The following is a 17,648-nucleotide window of genomic DNA, read 5'->3' as shown; positions in this document are numbered from 1 at the left end:
TCAGCAACTACGTAAAATAGGGAAAACTTAAAACAATTTAAGTATGATAAAGACTGCTTACCAAAAGCAAACATCGTGCCAAATGGTGATGTATCAAAACCATATCGATTCAAATCAGCAACAGAATGCCAAATATCACCATCATTGTTAAATGTTTTTTAGAAGTTCTATACAAGAAAATTAAATCATCAGTAAAATATCATAAAAGATAAAATTAACTATATCAGCAAATTATACAATTATTTAAAAAATCAAACACATGATATTTTAAAAACTGTAATTCTTGTAGAAATTGCATAAGGTGACAATATCAGATATATCAGTAGTTAATATACAACTACCTTATGACCTAGTAATTACACTCTAGGGTATTTATACAAGAAAAATGAAAGCATGTAAACAAAAACATTTGTATAAGAATGTTCAATTGTAGCTTTGTCCCTAATAACTATAAACTAGAAATGACTCAAATGTCCATTAACAGGTAAATAGATAAATAAAATATGGTGCATTTATACACTGAAATATTCTCAACAATAAAAAAGAACAATTACTAAGAATAAACACAGCAACACTGATGAAACTCAAAAACCTTATGTTAAGCGAAAAATGTCAACACAAAAGAGCACATCTGTATGAGTCAGTTTCTGTGAAATTCTAGAATAGGCGATACTAATCCACAATGATCAAAATCAAAACAGTAATTGCCACTGAGGGGCAAGAGATAAGGGGACTTTCTAGAGTGATGGCAATGTCCCATATCTTGACAGAGTGGTTGTACACACACATGTATACATTTGTTAAAACTCATTGAATTGTACACTTAAGATCTGAGAATTTTAGGGGCACCTGGATGACCCAGTTGGTTAAGCATCTGACTCTTGATTTCGGCTCAGGTCATGATCTCAGGGTTCTAAGATCAAGCCCCAACTCAGGCTCTGTGCCCTGCACTCAGCATGGAGTCTGCTTAAGACTCTCTTTCTCTCTCAAATAAATCTTAAAAAAAAAAAAAGGATCTGAGAATTTTATCATATATAAATTGTACCTCAATGTAAATCATATCTCAATCATACAACAGTTGGGAGGAAAGAGTTAAGGAAGAAGAAATCAGAAACTTTATACACTACTGCTAGGAATATAATATACATCGCCGTACAGTCACTTTGGGAAATAGTTTGGCATTTTCTCAAAAACAGTCAAATGAACTAGCAATTCCACTCCTAGATACCTACCCAAGAGAAATGAAAACATCTATCCACACAAAGACTTGCATCTGAAGTTCACAGCAGCATTATTTATAATAACCAAAAAGTGGAAACAATCTAAATGTCTAACTATTGAATGGATAGACAGAAAGTGGTATAACATACAATAGAATACTATTTACTAGTAATGGAATGAAATACTGATACATGCCACAATATGAATGAACCTCAGCAACATTATGTGAAGTGAAATATCCTAGTCACAAAAGGTCACATATTATATGATCCCATTTATGTGAAATGTCTAGAATAAGCAAATCCATTGAAACGAAAAATAGATTAGTGGTTGCCTGGGGCTGGGGATGGAGGTGGGAACGGAGATTAATTATACGTGAGGGATCTTATTAGGAGGCTCAAATTGTTCTAAATCCAATTTATAGTGACAATTGTACCACTCAGTCAATTTGCTAAAAATCGTTATTTAACTGTGCACTTGAAATGAGTGATTTTTATGATACACAAAATACTTTAATAAAGTTGTTTTTATTTTATTTTATTTTTTTTTTTAAAGATTTTATTTATTTATTCGACAGAGAGAGAGACAGCCAGTGAGAGAGGGAACACAAGCAGGGGGAGTGGGAGAGGAAGAAGCAGGCTCATAGAGGAAGAGCCCAACGTGGGGCTCGATCCCAGAACTCCGGGATCACGCCCTGAGCCGAAGGCAGACGCTCAACCACTGTGCCACCCAGGCGCCCCTAATAAAGTTGTTTTTAAAAAGCTAAGGAAAAAATTGAAGAATCTTCCCAATTTATTGGCAGCAAGAATCCAAGGGTGTTAAGTTCTGTATGTGTTAGAAGCACATTTATTTTAAAAAGAAAAGGAAAAGTAGAGCAGATTGTTGAATCTCCTCTCCAACTCTTTTTAAAAAGAAGTTCATTCGTTCATTCATTCATTAGACCTGCTGGAATGGGAATAAAACAATAAGCAAGGTAAACTTGATCTATCTTGTTCTTATATTCAAAACAGGAAACAGACCCCAGGAAAGGTCAACTAATAAATGTTTGCAAATAATAAATCAAACAAATAAAGGGCTAATAAAAATCAATCACTTTTCTCTATACTAATAATAACCAGGTAGAAAGAGAAAATTTTTAAATCCCATTTACAGGGGCGCCTGGATGGTTCAAGTCGGTTAAGCATCTGCTTCGGCTTAGGTCATCACCTAGCCGCCCTGGGATTGAGCTCCATCCTGGTACTGAGCCCTGTCTGGGGCTCTCTGCTCAGCAGGAAGTTTGCTTCTCCCTCTCCCCTCCCCCACCCCAGCTCATGCTCTCTCTTAAATAAATAAATAAAATCTTTAAAACTCAATCAATAAATAAAATTCCATTTACAAAACAGTATAAATTATTGTTGGAATGGTACAAATGTTATATAAAGAAAACTATATCAAAAAAACATAAAAGAAGGGGCGCCTGGGTGGCACAGCGGTTAAGCATCTGCCTTTGGCTCAGGGCGTGATTCCGGCGTTCTGGGATCGAGCCCCACATCAGGCTCCTCCACTATGAGCCTGCTTCTTCCTCTCCCACTCTCCCTGCTTGTGTTCCCTCTCTCACTGGCTGTCTCTATCTCTGTCGAATAAATAAATAAAATCTTAAAAAAAAAAAACATAAAAGAAGACAAATAAATGGAAATCCATTTCATGCTTATGAATCAGAAGATGAAATGCAATTCCAGTTAGAATTCCGATGAGGTTTTGGAGCTAAATGATTTATAATTACATATTTGAAAAATAAAAATCTGGAAAGAATCAGGAAAATCATGAAAAATAAGAAAAGTGAAGAGAGTCTCTACTATTTTTAAATTTCTGTTAACAACAATGCTTTCAAACATTATACTGGCCTAACTACAGACGATAGATCAGTGAAGCAGAACAGGATATATGTAGAAAGGTGAGTCTAAGACAGTGATGGCAATTCATTTCATAGGGCAGAATAGTATAATTATGCTGACATAATTGGCTATCCAACTGGAAGAAAATACGGAATAATTCCAGTGGATTAAGGCTTTAAAGTTATAATCATAATAGACAAAGAATGCCTGTGAATTATGGAGGAAAACAATACTCAAAAGAAAAATGTGATGATGTCTTTTTATTTTTACCATAAACAAGACTGAAATATGTTCAAGATTATTTTCTAAAGGCTATTGTAAACTCTGTGGGAAAAAGCAGAATTGGTTTTTTGTTTTGTGTTTTGATTTAATACAAAAATTTGTTTCTGGAAATTTTGGTAAGGGACCATTTGTGGAATAAGTGATTCCTACAGAGTTCATATTCATTTATCCAACCACTATTTATTGAATTCTAAATATGTTCAAGTTTCTTGGAGAAGAGTTTGATGCAAACATCTGGCAACTATATATAAATTATTTTTTCAAAGAAAAATAAACAAAATAAAGTAAGTGACTAATAATTTCTAAAGAGTGGATAAAAATCAGGTTTGAATTTGGGGATTACAGTATGAGGATGTTTGATCTATCTTTGGGCTACTGCATTGGTAGGAAAAGAAGCAAAATTCGCAAGTTGAAACTAGGTAAGCATGACTCTAGCTGTTTTTTCCTTCCTTCCCTCCTTCCTTCCTTTCTTTCCTTCTTATCTCCCTTCCCTCCCATTTCTTTGTTTCTAAAGAGAATACTTATAAAAATGATCATGTTAGCTAAAGTTCTAATAGATAGCAGAGAGAAAAGTTGACACCACGCTATGTCGGCTACTCAGCAGCTCTACTGAGACAGCCAATCAGGTAAGTGGGACATAGCTTTAAGGAACCTGAGCAGAAGTTAGTATCTAGGAGTAATGCAGTTGATGGGAGTCAATTAAAGCTCTGCCCGAATGGAGCAGGACCCCCAGCCAGCAGCTGAGAGCAGAGGCAAGTGGTAAACTCGGGCATTTTACGCTGTTGGTATTAGTTGGTTTATGCTGTCACCTGGCATAACCCTACCTGGTAAGGTTGGTTTAACAACCGAACAATGCATAATTAAAGATGAGAAATAGAAGAGAGGATGACTTGCTAGGGCATGGTACAGAAGGAAATTCACAGTATTAATGTATAGCACATAAGCATTTTGAGAGCAAAGACCCTGTCTGTCTTATTTAGCAGTGGATTTCCAATTCTGGCACGTGGTAAGCACAGGCAGGAATAACTGGATGTTCTGTCCTAGCATGTCAAAATCTCCTATAACACCAACCGATCTATAAAAGCCCTGGAGGATTAGTCACTTTGGACCTCCCTACACAGGAAGGAGGTAAGAGGGTCTGAGTCCTGGGAATTCTGCACACCTTTAAAAGATCTGACGTTGTGTGTAAGACCAATAGTATGTAGGTGAGTGCGAAGAAGGTGAAATCAGCCAGATCTACTCTAAGCCTGGGGCAGAAAGCTCTGGACTCTGGATCTCATACTGCCTTTTCTCAGGAAAGGCTTTTGTCTCCACATTAAAGTGTTACAGAGATTCGAGTTTAGCAAACAAAGTACTTTGCTGGCATGTCTATTTCCCTTCCAGACTCTAAGGTTTTTGAGTGAAGAATCCTTCTCTTTTCATCTCTATATAACCAGTACCTAGTGTAAGAGCAAACTAATCACTCCCTCTCACAAAGATGTCCACGCCTGGTGACCCTCCACTGACTATAATCAGTCTGGTTCTCTAGCCACTTACTCCTTCTTTGGGTAACTGGTCATTCTAGATTTACTACATAAAGGTAGATAAAAGCAGCCAGTAATGCATGCGTTCGTGCTCAGTCCAAAGCAGAAATAAATATGGAAGGGAGGAGAGGAGAACAGAAGGAAACATTGACGCAAAGAAGCGAGAAGGGAAGGAAAAAATCCATCATAAAGCCTGGTGCTCAACACCAGCAGTCTTAGTATTATAATTTTAAAAATGTAAATATACAAATAACAATAACAACAAAGAGAAGCATTCACATTGCTAGCTCCATCATAACAGCACTGTGACATAAGCCTTACTGCTTACTCCTGATGGGTGAGAACAGAGGGTGCCCTGTTTGAGGCACCACAAAATAAGAAACAATTATTGAATGTTGTGTGCAGACCTTAAGTTATAAGGAAAGGAAGCATCAAAATTTTGCTCTTCATAGGAAAACTCTATATCACACTTCCTAAGGTGACTATGTTTTGAAAACAACAGTAAAGGCTTATTTCTAGTTCCCACCACAATCCCATCAAGGGGCAGTTGCGACTGAGACCAGGCTAACAGACCCACCACACCTGGACCATTGCCAATCATGCTGACGAAGGCAAGAGTGAAAGGGCCCACCACGCAAGCACTCCCAAGGCTTCTGTGTGAAAGTGGCATGTTGCTTCTGCTCCTAGTTCACAGGCCCAAACAACTCAAGTAGCCATGTTTGACTTCAGCAGGGCAGGAATGTATGTCCTCCTACAGAGAGGTACCCTCGGGGAGGGCACTCAGTTTTTGAGAACAGATATCTTGATCTTGATCTCAGTCTCAAAGTGAAAAGTCTCATCGTGTCACCATTTTAAGAATAAATTTGGGTGATTATATTTTAAATCTTATATTTGATGGACAAGACAACCTCTCTGGGGCTCAGTTTGTCTGAAAAATGATGCCACGTGGATTGAGCCCAGATCTGTACATTTAGAAGACCTCATCATTAAGCCCACTTCTATTATGGAAATGAAAGCTTCTGACCAGGATTCACATGTAGGTGCAACACTGTTTTATCTCCTCACAACAGATAGACACATAATCGGGATTCTTCTTGTATATCCATTTTGGATCCACTCAGAACCTGACCTAGTGCTTGGTCCACATCCAAAGTTTCTACCCTGCTAAGCATCGCTGAGGCAGTTGGAGCCTAAAAATCTTTTAGCACAAATGTTACCAGTGATCAACTTTTGTTACAACTTTCTGGCTCCTGTCCGCCAAATGCCAGTAACTGTTCTCACCAATCTTAAAGACTGTCCGACCCTGCCTCCCATCCTTTTTCCTTAAGGTCCAGGAACCACCCACTGAGCTCCTGGCTTCCATTCCTTGCCCCTGGACCCTCACCTGGCCTCGTTCCTCAGTCCTACCCTGGGGCCCTTCAAAGCAGAAGGCTCACAGAGGCCAAGCCTTACCACGTAAGTAGAATACAAGGAACAAGAAGCTGCACCAGGAGAAAGGGACCTTGAATCCTTCACTCTCTCACCAAGAACACAATAGTGTGCGTTCTCAGATTTTATCTCATGATTTGAACAAAAATGAGAGGCCCTCCTTGAGAAAGACAGAAAGGTGAGGAAGGTGTTTGGCCAAGAACTACAACTTGGAAATTTCAGTCCTGCATTAGTAGCGAGTTCTAAATAATATGATCTTCCAATGTAACTGAGAGCCTGAAGAAGCCAGAGAATGCAATCCAATGTAAGTGAACTAATTAATTCGGTGCAGTCTGATACCTATTATTTACCTACTGAAGAATGTCTATCAAAATTACCTTTGTTTTATCAAAGTTAGTGTTGTATGTGTTCGCAGTAGGTTAAAAAAAATTGAAATTTTTTAGATAGGTATGGATAGAACCATAACCAACAATCAATAAATAGAAATCAAATGATATACCATCTTTTTTTGACCATCATATTATAAAAACATTATTATTTCCTTTTTAAAGGTGAGGAAACTAAGTCACAAGGAAGTTCAGTTACTTCCCCAAGATCAAAAAGCTAATGAATGATAGGGCTGGGATTGGATGCAAGGAAGCCAAGCTGCATGGTCTGTGGGTTTTTTTTTTTTTTTTTTAAGATTTTATTTATTTATTTGACAGAGAGAGAGTTAGCGAGAGAGGGAACCCAAGCAGGGAAAGTGGGAGAGGGAGAAGCAGGCTTCCCGCTGAGCAGGGAGCCCGATTCAGGGCTCCAACCGAGGACCCTGGGATCATGACCCACCTGAAGGCAGATGCTTAACCGACTGAGCCACCCAGGCACCCCCAGGGTCTGTGTTCTTAATCACTCCACAAGACTCTAGGTTTCCCTTCATCACATATGACCCGGCATTAGGAAAATCCATGCCAAATAAAAATGACTCTCAGGTCCTTCCCTGTAATTGCTATGTGCCCATAGAAAGAGAAATAATTTTTAAAGTCTAAGCAAAACACAAATATATGTGAATAACTTGAACAAAACCAAATCCTGTCATCCATTCTCCCATCTGCCATAAACACACGCTGCTTTTGCTATCACAGAATACTGACAACTGTTTTATTTCATTCCAATAACAAAGTTTTCTACACACTCATGATTTAGACAGTAGCTGAAAATATCTATTTTGCGATCTAGATAACCTAGACTTGACTCTGGAAAGGAGAAGAGAATATTTAGAATTTATGATGCGGAATCTGAAGCTTCCTTTTGAACTGATTTAAAACAAGTATCCTATTTTCTCATAAAAATAAGCATGTTATGGTAGAAAATTTTAAAATACAATCTAAGTTAAAACTCATGGCCCAGTGATAACCAATACGTACACTGTGGTATACATCCATTCAATTTTATTTCTGTGCCAATACTATCTACGTTTACTGGGCATATAAAGATTGTCAGACACTGTGCCAAGCACTTATGTTTCTTGTTTAATTTTCACAAAAACCTACAAGGCAAGTACTATTATTATTATTCCTACTTTTTTGGTAACTGAGGCTTAGAGAGGTCTAGAAACTTACCCTCAGCCAAGATTCCAACCTAGTACTAGACGGATTACTAATCCGTGGATCTCAGTGAGGCAGGTACCCCATCTATAATCCCTCCTCAGGCACAGTGTGGGTAGAGGTTTAACAAATATGGTTAGTTTACACTTCCTCCAGTTCTATCCCTCTTTTCATTTATTCTTTTTAAAGGTGAAGAGATTTTTTTTAACGTTTTTTTTATTTATTTATTTGATACAGAGAGAGAGCACATGCAGAGGGAGCAGCAAGCAGAGGGAGAGGGAGAAGCAGACTCCCCACTGAGCAGAGAGCCCAATGCGGGGCTTGATCCCAGAACCCTGAGATCATGACCTGAGCTGAAGGCAGATGCTTAACCAACTGAGCCACCCCAGGGGCCCCTCCGTTTTTCATTTAAATACAAGTTTCCTGGTTTATTAACTCAAGGTTTCTCAGTTTAAGCAAAAATGACATTGTTGGCTGAATGATACTTTGTTGTGGGGACCGTCCTGTGCAGTGTAGGATATTTGGGTGTCTAGCAGCATCCCTGGCTCTACCCACTAGATGCCAGTAGTGTTCCCCTAGTCGTGACAACCAAAAATGCCTCCATTGTGGAGGGAGAGGTGAAGGCAAAATTGCCCCTACTTGAGAACTGCAGTTTAATAAACTCTGTAACAATCTTGGGAAACTCACAAGATACAGCCCGTTAACTAAGACCTTTTTCACAGAAACAACTCAATAAAGATGATCTACAGATTTCCTTTATAAAGAGCCCCTTCACAATTCTTGAATGGTCCACAGGTACTTCTTTGCAGTTTGTAGGTATCTGCATTGTTTCATAGTGTTCACCTTGAGGCTAATTGCCAAATCCTCTTGACAAATGAATTTTGACAGAGCATCTCCTCAAATAATTTTACACAAATCTTAACTGTCAATCCTGGAGTCTCTTTTCAGATATTTCTTCCAGTAATTCTATTCTTTCTTCTCATTATATTCTATCCTATACTTAGGAACCCAATTCATCCTTATTGCAGTTCCTCTGAGCTCTGATGTGAAATTCAAGCTCTCACCGAATGCTTTATCTAACTTGCCATGGTCCCCTCTAGATCTTTCTCAAGGGGAGATGTCCCTGTAGTTCAGCAAAAGCAGGGTAGCGTCAGCTAAGCATGTCCCTATGATCCTAGACTTGCCATTTCACCTACACTGTCAGGATGCACAGCTATCAGGGAGCTCATCAAAAATAATTTTGATGATAAAAAGTTAAAAATTGAGCTACCCTATGATCCAGCCATTGCACTACTGGGTGTTTACCCCAAAGATACAGACGTAGTGAAGAGAAGGGCCATATGCACCCCAATGTTCATAGCAGCAATGTCCACAATAGCTAAATCGTGGAAGGAGCCGAGATGCCCTTCAACAGATGACTGGATTAAGAAGTTGTGGTCCATATATACAATGGAATATTACTCAGCAATCAGAAAGAATGAGTTCTCAACATTTGCTACAACATGGACGGCACTGGAGGAGATAATGCTTAGTGAAATAAGTCAAGCAGAGAAAGACAACTATCATATGATTTCTCTCATCTATGGAACATAAGAACTAGAATGATCAGTAGGGGAAGAAAGGGATAAAGAAAGGGGGGGTAATCAGAAGGGGGAATGAAACATGAGAGACTATGGACTATGAGAAACAAACTGAGGGCTACAGAGGGGAGGGGGGTGGGGGAATGGGATAGACCGGTGATGGGTAGTGGGGAGGGCACATATTGCATGGTGCACTGGGTGTTGTACACAACTAGTGAATCATCGAGCCTTACATCGAAAACCGGGGATGTACTGTATGGTGACTAACATAATATAATAAAAAATCATTATTAATAAAAAATAAAAAATAAAAAAAAATAATTTTGATGAGGGGCCTAAATACTGACAGTTAGCTTCTATGACCTTCTGAAATCCATTTTGCCTCTTGATTTTTTTCCCACAGTGGTCAGATTGTTTTCTATAGTGTTAATGGATTCACTTTTGTCCTTTCAGGTCCTTGAAGAGTAAACTTTTTCTTTTAACTATCAATATGCTATTGAAAGGGATTTCTTTCTTTTTTTTTTAAAGTCTTTATTTATTTATGTGACACAGAGACAGCCAGAGAGAGAGAAACAAGCAGGGGGAGTGGGAGAGGAAGAAGCAGGCTCCCAGCAGAGGAGCCCGATGTGGAGCTCGATCCCAGAATGCTGGGATCACGCCCTGAGCCACCCAGGCGCCTCTGAAAGGGATTTCTGAACCCAGGCTGCAATGTTCCTCCTTTGACCTCATAACTAAGGAACTAAGACAGAAAGACAGTTATATTTGTATTTCTCTAATTACCTTAATTGTCTCTACAACAAATACCATAAAGTTTCATTTAACAATAGGGACTTTCTCGACCAATTTTACTCTCCCCTGTGCAATACAAATTTTGTAGTCTAAAACACTGACTGGGGGTGCCTGGGTGGCTCAGTCGTTAAGAGTCTGCCTTTGGAAAAAAAAAAAAAAAAAAGAGTCTGCCTTTGGCTCAGGGCGTGATCCCAGAGTCCTGGGATTGAGCTCGCATTGGGCTCCTCCGCGGGGAGCCTGCTTCTTCCTCTCCCACTCCCCCTGCTTGTGTTCCCTCTCTCACTGGCTGTCTCTCTCTCTGTCAAATATATAAATAAAATCTTTAAAAAAAATTTTTTAAATAAATAAATAAAACACTGACTGGTTCGATGTCAATAAAAGAAGAGAAAGGAGACAAAAATAGATTACATGGTAGTTATGTGTGTTTTATATACCTCAATAAAGTTAATTAAAAATGGAAACAAAAAAAAACCACACACACACAAAAAAAAGATTACATGGTAGTAAGCTTTCTTTAGTCTTGCACTTGGGAACCGCATATTCTGATTTATCTTCAGCTTACATGGTAGAAAGAACCAACTGTTAAGTGCACTGAAGAAAACTGGTGTATAATAGCCTAGTCCATTAAAACTGAGGGGGGGAAGGTACAATAGTACATCAATACCACTGGTAAACAAGATAAATTCTATAAATTATTAGGACAATTATCAGAAGCTGCTACAATAGACAAATCTGTAAATTTCAATGGTTTAACTCAACAAGTGTTCACTTTTCACTCAGGTAAAGTCCAAAGTAGATTGGGCAGCTTTCCTCAGGTGTGCCATCTGGAATATACTAGCCCCAGGTTCATTTCCGCAGAGGAAGAAAGGGATAAAAGAAACACACTGGCTCTTAACTGCCTTGGCCTAGAAGTGCCACTAGTGAATTCTGTTCACAGATCATTGTCTAAACTAGTCTGAGGATCCTATCATGACTAATAAGGGAAGCTAAGAAATATAAGGGGCATAATGGAGTATTCGGTGAGCACTAAAAATCCATGTTCAAAAGATATATTTCCAGGGCGCCTGGCTGGCTCAGTTGGTACAACGTGCAGCTCTTGATCTCGGGGTTGTACGTTTGAGCCCCATGTTGGGTATAGAGATTACTTAATAAAATCTTTAGTGAAAAAAGATATATTTCCATTGCTGGAAATGGCAATTTTTACATTTCACATAATAAAATATTACAAGCTATTAAAATTAAAAGCTAGAGGAAAATACCACTTTGTTACCAACAGTTATCTCTGTAGAGTATGATTACGGTAATCTAATGTTATTCTCTGTGTACTTCCTTATTGCCAAAATCTCTAATACCATGGCCAAATACAATAACCACGTATTAAGAATTTATATCAGGGGTGTCCAGGTGGCACAGTCAGTTGAGCATCTGATTCTTGGTTTCTGCTCAGCTTGTGATCTTGAGGTCCTGAGACTGAGCCCACATCAGGCTCTGTGCTTGGAGTGGGGTCTGCTAAAATTCCTCTCTCCTTCTGCCCCTCACCCCATGCTCTCTCTCTCAAAAAAAAAAAAATAAATAAATCTTAAAAAAAAAAAGAATTTATATAAATCCATGCTCGCTTCGGCAGGACATGTACTAAAACAAAACAAAACAAAAAAAAAAAGAATTTGTATCAATCCAATAAAAGTAGAATACAGTCCACCTCAGGACCTTGCGTATTAATAAACCCTCAATTGCTGCATGAATGAATGAAAAGGAAACAGGAAGAATTAAACAAGATTTGTCACTCTTACACAACAAACTTACTATAATGGAAAATTGAAATTTTACTTATTAATAAAAGAATCTCCATTTCCTATTAGAAAACAAAAATTTGATGAATGAGGGTTAGAATTATAATAGGTGACATTTATCGGGTCAGTTACCATTAGTCAGGCACTGTGCTAAGTATATCACATTTTTTATCTCATGTATTCCTCAAACTCATACCTTGAAACAAGATTATACTGATTTACAGATTTGGAAATTGGAGCACACGGAGTGGAAAGAGGATTTGACTTCAGATAGCACCACTCTGGACACCATACCCTGACCACTACCTTCTACCTGTCAATTATTTTTTGGCACTGAAAAATCCTCACCTACATTTACATTCTTCCCAAGATTGCTCATGGAATATAGATTCTTAAGGAGATAGAGTAGATACAGTAGATTGTGCTTAACATCCATTCCAACTTCTTTCTAATGACCCTTCTTTCCAGCAGAGGCTGGAATATTAAAATTGCATTTTCTAGATTCCTTTGTGGCTAGGTTTTTGAGTGTGATTTAAGATCTACCACAGACATACTCACTTGGGATTTAGAAGGGGGAAGTGAGGCTGAGGTCACAGCTGTTTCTGCCATCAACCATGGTCATGGAGGTATCTTCCTTCTCTGTGACAGTGCTACCAAAGATTATTCCCTCACCTCATGGGAGTTGAAGGATACAATGAGGTGCATCCATTTGCTGGTGCATACTGTAACAAGCATGGCATGGTTCTGGAACCTCCTAATTATAGTGATTTCCTTACTACGGTAGTTGGAGGTATAGCTCTGAAGCTGATGTCTTCCCAAAATCAAAAAATTAAACAAAAATCCATGAAACATTAGAAATGCATTAAAAAATATTCACCAGGAGGCTTCCATTTGACAGACACTATATCTGTACTCGGTGGTGGGAACATAACGAGAAGCAAAATATACACATCCCTACAGTGAGGGAACTTACAGCCTAGTTGCAAAAGCAGAAATTAACAAAAATAATTATTACAAATAAATATTTATTTACAAACTCTAATTACTCAAAGTTCTGCCTGCTTTCACTTTATCCTAGTCCCTAGGTAGTGAATATCATCAGAAATTTCTAGAATTCAGATTGACTTACTGAATGTTTAGTCTAGTTTATTGCTTTCAACCTTCAAACTAGGGTAAGATATAATCAGGGGTTTAGATACCAAAGAAAGACAAATTGAACCAGTAATGATGACAATGCAAAACTTCCAAGAAGACCTTCTTCTGGCAAATGGCTACAAATCAACAATTACGGTAAGCAAAACTATTCTCTGCTAAAGACAAAGAGAAAAAAAATACAATCATGATGTCAGTGCTGTAGAAAATAATTGGTCATATTGACATACTGTTAATGGAGTGTATGTCTCTGGTTGAATAATATTGATTTCACTAATGTTCTTTCTAGTGTCAGCTCCCTTTCATTTGTTATACAGCATGCTTTCTCTCAGCTTGGAAGGATCACTACTCAGCATTATGATGGCTAATGATTTGGCAGTGGGTGTCTTCAGGCTCAGATCTTTTACCATATGGGGGGCTCAGTAAGTCATGTAAAAGATTGAATTTTAAGTCTGAAGACATAATGACATTCATGTCATTTTTCTTTCTGGATCTGAACAGATTATGAGCAATTACTGTATCATTGACTATTACTATATCATTAAGACTCATAGACAAAAGATAAAGATATTGCTCATAGAGTCAGAGTCAACCTATGCCATTAAAATGGTTTTTTAAAAAAATACATGTTAGATACTTATAAAGTTGTGTCAGTCTTACTGCAAATAAAGCAGATTTAGATAGAGCTTAAGCACAACTGAAACGACTTTCACTTTTTTAACTTTTAATTACATAAGAAAAAGGGAAACAATATGTATATGTATATATGTATGTATGTGTGCAAGAGATATCTGACATTTAATTATACAAAAATATGTTTTACCATTAACAAACAGGAGCATCTACCCATCTCATTACCTATTTCCCACTATCTATTACCCAAATTGTTGCATGAATGCATGAATATGAAACACAAAAGCAGTTTTAATTGTCACCACTGAATTTCAAAATGAATTCAAGATTTTTCATCCTAGATTATAAGGATTAAAATTAATTTGATTTAGCTCTTATTACCCAGAATTGATATTAAAAACTTATACTTCCTGATTTTCCAAAATCTGTAGTAAGGCTTTTTTTGTTTTTTTTTAAAGTAAGGCACTTCTATTTTCAGATAAAATATAACTTCAGTAAGAGTGGTTACTTTTATTTTAACCATATTTATGGAAATATTTCATATAAGTTTTTAAAAGATAGCTTGCATCAGCTTAGCTTTTTAACAATAAAACTTTTTCTTAACTACAAAGGGTATTTATAAACCTCTTGTCAAAAGAGGCCCTGTAAGGCATGCTGGGAGAGATTCTTCCTGCTGAGGGGTCCACCTCTAGGGGATTCACCAGAGTTCCTGGTAAAGATAGGCTTGGTTTCAGAAGAGGATAATATCTAGAGTGAGCTAAGCCAGTGGTTGGGACATGGCAGTGGGAGGGATAATACCTACCATTTGTTGACTACAAAGTATGTGCCAGACAAAACCACATGCTGAGTATGTGTTAGATAACATACATACATGTTATCTAAATTTGTAACAACTGGGCATTATCATTCCCATTTTGTGGGTGAAAAATCGGAGGCTCAGAGAGTTCACAACTAGGAAAGGTAGAACCTAGATTCGGAAACTCAGCCTGTGGGGTCCAACCCATTCTATCCAAGGAAAGGTCTGTGTTCAAAGTGGGCAACTGTGTGGCTTCTCCTGAAAGAGAACCCCAAACTGCAGGCAGAAACTAATTGCCCTATTTCCTCTGTGGGAGCAGGAATGGTAAAATAAGCTGGGAAGAATGTCAAAGCACCAAGTAAACAGGCAGGGTGCAAGCCAGAGTCCTGTCAAGGGAATGGTTGGTATGGTGGCTTGGATTTGGGGACACACACACCCAGCAATGACAGACACACATCATATAGTGGGTCTTTGGCAGCAAGACAATTCCAGAGTCCCACATGCTGGTGAACTGATTCTCCCTGAACACTCCTTGCCAGGACTGGCTTTTGGGACCAAGTGGCTGGTGCTGCACTAACAGAAGGACAGTGATGGCTGAAGCTAGGAGGACAGGGAGGACACAGTTGGCACTTTGGTAATTGCACCTCGACGTTACAGGAATGCCAGAGAGGGCTACCGAGCTGTGTAGCACTCTGCATCTACATGAAATAGCTGGGGACCACCAGACTTGTCATAGTTTTCCTCTCTCCCCTCCCTGCTAGCCTACTAGTACTCACTTTTCATTGTCACTATGCCTGACCAGCAACTCCTGTTTCCCTTCTTCTCCTCATCCGGCCTCTCCAAAAACACATATCTTACCAGCTCATCTAGACACTAGGAAACTGGTAAACCAAACTTGTTTGATGGGGTACCAATTACACACAAATCATTGGTCACATTCTTTCATTCACTCACTCAACAAACATTTCTTAAGCATTTTTAATCAAGAGTGGCAGGCATTGTGCAGGCCCTTTGAAAAGAATACCAAAGACCGCGCACGTTCCTGCGTTCCACGAGCTCATAAACCAGTGGGGATGGAGGGCAGGGAATACAAGCATGAGGCTGCACGATGTCGCAGAGACCATTACAGAGCTTTGCACAAGTGTGAAAGTCGCACAGAAATGGAAGCAAGCCATCACGAGAGTCGTGGACGGCTGTTCACAAATCCACGGCATGAGCTTCTCCACCATACAACAACAGGGACCAAGCCCGCCACCTACAGAACGTAAAAGATGAATGGCTAATACCTGTTGAGTGCTTACTATGGGTCAGAGGTGTTCTTCCCACACATTAACTCATGTCGTTCTTACAACCTTAACATGTAGCTATCGTTTTTATCTTCCTTTTACTTCTGGAAACTGAGCTGTGGAGAAGGTAAGTAATGTGCCAAGGCCATACAGCTAGGGGCGCCTGGGTGGCTCAGTCATTAAGTGTCTGCCTTCCCAGAGTCCTGGGATCGAGCTCCGCGTTGGGCTCCCTGCTCAGGAGGAAGCCTGCTTTTCCCTCTCCCACTCCCCCTGCTTGTGTTCCCTCTCTCACTGTGTCTCTCTCTGTCAAATAAATAAAATCTTTAAAAATAAAAATTAAATAAGTAAAACCAAGCTAATTCCAAAGCCCACACCTTAACCACTTAACTATATTATTGCCCCAACCCTTTGCACATAGTAAAGTGCCCAATAATTAATGGCCAAATTAAAATTAAATAACCTGTGGGACATGTTATATTTGGCTAAAGGCCTTGGCTTCTTTTCAGGCTGTGAAGGTGCAGATATAAGGGAGGCCACCCTAGTGATCCCAGATAACAAGACATCAGTCCATTGTCAATTCAGGGAGCAAGTAAAATCCCAATTTACAAACCAGCCATGTTCCCAATGTTAATCTATAGGCTTGTATTCTGAAAATAATTCCTCAAATATTACTAAACGGAGCAAAATGTCCTATCTACTCACCAAAACTTAATTTAATCCATAATGCTGTTAAAATATCAGACCTTCGTAACACCAGAATCAAAATATCAAAATCCAAAAAGGAGCTTCTGGTCAGACAAAAATTTTAGGTAAAGGCAAGAATTATTTTACTTTCCCTTAAGTAAAAACAGTAACTTTTATCAAGCGCTTATTACCTCTCTATGTAAGTTCTCATTTGTCTTCAAAACAACCCTTTAAGTTATTATTAATATCCCCATTTTGCAGATGAAGGGACTGACACACAGGGAGGTAACCTGCCCAAGATCACATACCCAGTCCAGAGCAGATGGAGGATTTGGCCCAGGCATTTGGGCTCCAGAACCCGCACTCTTACTCATGATACCACAGTGAATATGGGGGGAAATTTTTTTTAAATGTGAATAGGTGAAAAAGTAAATCTCTAAGGTGAAATTCACTAAGCTATGGCCAATAAAGACAGGGAAAAAAAAAAAAAGGAGAGAGATTGAGAAAACACCTAGGAAATGAACGGTCATGAGGAGAGAATAAAGAAATGTGGCAAGGAGATTTGGGATCAGATGGCTCCTGGCACCATCCAATAGGCAGCCTTGAGCACTGAGGAATCTTGGTTGCTTCCAGAAGAAGCAAAAAAACATGGAGAGCACCCTTGATTTACCACTTTTAATATTTAGACATAGCATGTATGGGCTTCCATTTGCCCTTTTTTCCCAGCCCCCCCCCAAATGTTTAGGGGTGGGTCTGAAAAATCTGTTAATACAAACTATCCAGAAAGAGTAACAACACACCTGCATTTGCTCTGAAGCAAAGAGGTCTGTCCTACCAATATTTCATCTCTTCTAGAGAAGGTAAACTCCCTAGCATCATCAGAGTGGGCCTGGGTCCTCCATTAACGTCTGCATCTGTACATAAAGAGTACTATAAAAAGGCATATGCATAAAAAGTGAAACTCAAATTGACACGCAAAGGCTGGGATCAAGTCCTTATCTCTGAAAATAAGACTCTAGACTCAAAA

The 17,648-nt window shown here is 38.8% G+C and overlaps 1 protein-coding gene across 3 annotated transcripts in view; it reads right to left on the bottom strand.

Moving 5' to 3' along the window:
- The window catches only part of BICD1 (BICD cargo adaptor 1), a 280,674-nt gene that overhangs the window by 159,548 nt on the left and 103,478 nt on the right, over positions 1–17,648 (bottom strand). The window contains exon 12 of one of the 3 annotated variants that reach the window (XR_008955926.1): positions 148–167. The exons of the other annotated variants lie outside the window; for them this stretch is intronic. The gene's annotated coding sequence lies outside the window, so the exon portion shown is untranslated. Of the gene's footprint in view, positions 1–147; positions 168–17,648 lie in introns of those variants that run through there. 3 annotated transcript variants of the gene reach the window in all.

Source organism: Ursus arctos, unplaced genomic scaffold (assembly GCF_023065955.2).
Source record: "Ursus arctos isolate Adak ecotype North America unplaced genomic scaffold, UrsArc2.0 scaffold_26, whole genome shotgun sequence".
NCBI classification, from domain to species: domain Eukaryota; kingdom Metazoa; phylum Chordata; class Mammalia; order Carnivora; family Ursidae; genus Ursus; species Ursus arctos.
Note: the sequence above shows the minus strand (reverse complement) of the source record. Positions and strands in the feature narration are given on the sequence as shown.